This window comes from Vigna unguiculata, chromosome 8, assembly GCF_037176805.1.
Source record: "Vigna unguiculata cultivar grain cowpea cultivar isolate G323 ecotype 2 chromosome 8, ASM3717680v1, whole genome shotgun sequence".
Classification (NCBI taxonomy): domain Eukaryota; kingdom Viridiplantae; phylum Streptophyta; class Magnoliopsida; order Fabales; family Fabaceae; genus Vigna; species Vigna unguiculata.
Window position 1 is genome coordinate 1133520 of NC_140799.1, and position 2647 is coordinate 1136166.

Consider the following 2647-nt stretch of genomic DNA (forward strand, 5'->3'; position numbering starts at 1 on the left):
AATTTGGGGTGTCAAAATTTTTGTTGAATTACTCTTTTGGTCCATTTTTCGTCCAAAAGTATCAAGTTATTCCTTTAGTGGATTTTAGTCTCAATTTGATTCTGATTTTTTTAAAATTGATATAATTTGATCTTTTTTGTTAAATTTATTGAATCAAAGCAATGATTTCATCAAAATTGAGCCCTATGACTATGTCAATTACACAAACAAAACAAAACATCCTTATTCACAACTTCAATTTTGATGAAAAAACCTTTGTCCGATTTAAAAAATTTAACAAAAAAAATGACAAAATTGCATCATGTTTTCAAAAATCAAGACCAAATTGAAACTAAAAAAAAATTGTAGAACCAACTTGATATTTTTTAATGAAAACATGAACAAAAAAGTAATTCCAAATTTTTTATATAAACTAGTGAAAATATTGTTTTTACTTTTTTATGAAAATAAAAAATAAAAAATAATTATTATAATTATAAAATTAAACATAAATAATTTTTATAATTTTACTATGATTAATTTTCATTTATAATGATTAAGTTAAAAAAATAATTAAATAAAAAATGGTTAAGTTAAAACTAATCACTTAAAAGATAATATTAATAAAATAATTTTTATTTAGAAAATATTTAAAAGATAAAATTGAAAAATAGACGTGAATACTTTTTTTTCCTTATATATAAATATAAATGTATAAAAATTTATTAAAATATCGAATATATGAAATATATTAAAAATATTAAATTTTGAAAAAGATGTATTTAAAAATATATAAATATATAAAAAAAAGTAGGGGACCATGACCTTCCTTTATCCATATGAAGGTCTGCCGTAGTATAGAGGACACTAATATTTGCGACAATCTTCCTTAATCAAAAGAACAAAAATGTTGAAAAAAAATCCAAACCAATGTGACTAATTCATTTTTGGGTGAAAAAATTAATAACCAAAAGAGGAAAGGAGGCTTGTGTTTGTTAAAGATGTAAACCAATAATTAGCCTTATTCAACTTAGTCATATATAAGCTTTATATGTGACATCATAATAAAATAAAGGGTTAACTATGTTTTTAGTTCCTGAACTTTGGCCAAAAATTGGAATTCGTCCCTAGTCGAAACTTTGATAAATTTTGATCCTTAAACTTTAAAAATGAATGAATATAGTCTTTTTAACCTAATTACGTTGACTTTTTTTAACAGGTGGAATGTGTTTCATGTTAGTATTGGAGTTGTTTACGCCATTTGACATATTCTCGGCTCAATATTTACTGAAAAATGCGTTCGAAACCTAAGAAAAAAGTTAACAAAATTGAGTTAAAAGGATTATATTCATTCATTTTTAAAGTTTAGGGACCAAAATTTATTAAAGTTTCGGTCAAGGACGAATTCTAGTTTTTGGTTAAAGTTCAGGGACTAAAAACATACTTAACCCTAAAATAAATACTAAATAATACAACTTGAAATTTGAAAATCACCATAGATATTTTAACTACAATAGAAGACACGAAAACTTGCTTCCAAACATAGTATTAGTGTACTTTTACAAGTTTTTTTAAACAAATCTTTATAAAAACATCAATTGAAAACAAGCATTTAATTTCTTAAAACTGTATAAAAACATACATATTTTTCTATCTAATTATAATGTTAAAATGTGTAGGATTGGTGGTAGATAGAAATGATTGAAAATTTAAAAGTTCAAGGCACTTGGGAAAAGTCTTATCATTTAGGAGAAAAATGAAGAACTCACATGCTTCTTTGTGTCAGGAATAGTTCAAGTATGAATCAAAAGTCTCACATCAGATATAATAGACAAAGTTAAATACTATATAAAAATAAAGACCTACAACAACATTGTCTTGAGATTTTGAGTTAAAGTGGTGTCGAATGTCTTATATGTGTAAGACTAATGTCATATCTATATGAAACCACAATCTCTCGATGACTATAACCATAACATATATAACTAAAATATATGAAAGAATATATAACCCAAACTTTAATAGTCGGAATAAATAAGGGTAGGATAACATTCTGTTTAAATCAATTCCAGATAAGATAAATTTATCAAATAACTTGTTTTTTTTTAAATCTACATCTCAGATTAGGGTTTCAAATGAAAAAAAAAAAATGGGAGTTTGAATACACAAGCTTGAATTAACTAACTTTTAATGTAGGATAATGAAAATAATATATTTAAAAGTTGAGTTGAATTTCAAAAGTCTTTTCATGGATTGAATTAAATGATATAATTAGTTAAATGAATTAGATTGAACTACGTTATGGTTTGAAAGAACATAATCAAACAGTTAGTCTAAATTGTTTGAATTATTATCGATGAATATTTTATTTTAGAGTATATTTACATTCTACCTTAGCTTAGACCAGATAATTATGAGTATCTTTAGTAAAACTAATAATATATTTATTAGCTTATTTGATATTTCACAAATTATCTGAATTGATGCAAGAATAGATTGATAGGTACATCAAAGTGATTTATTTTAAAAGTTAATAACTTATAAGCTATAAATTACTCTAGTTAATACATAACTTATTAATTTTATTTCATTACTATCTCTTACATTTTAATATGTTTTATTATATTTAATTCCTTTTATCTATTATAATTTATTTTAATTTTATACA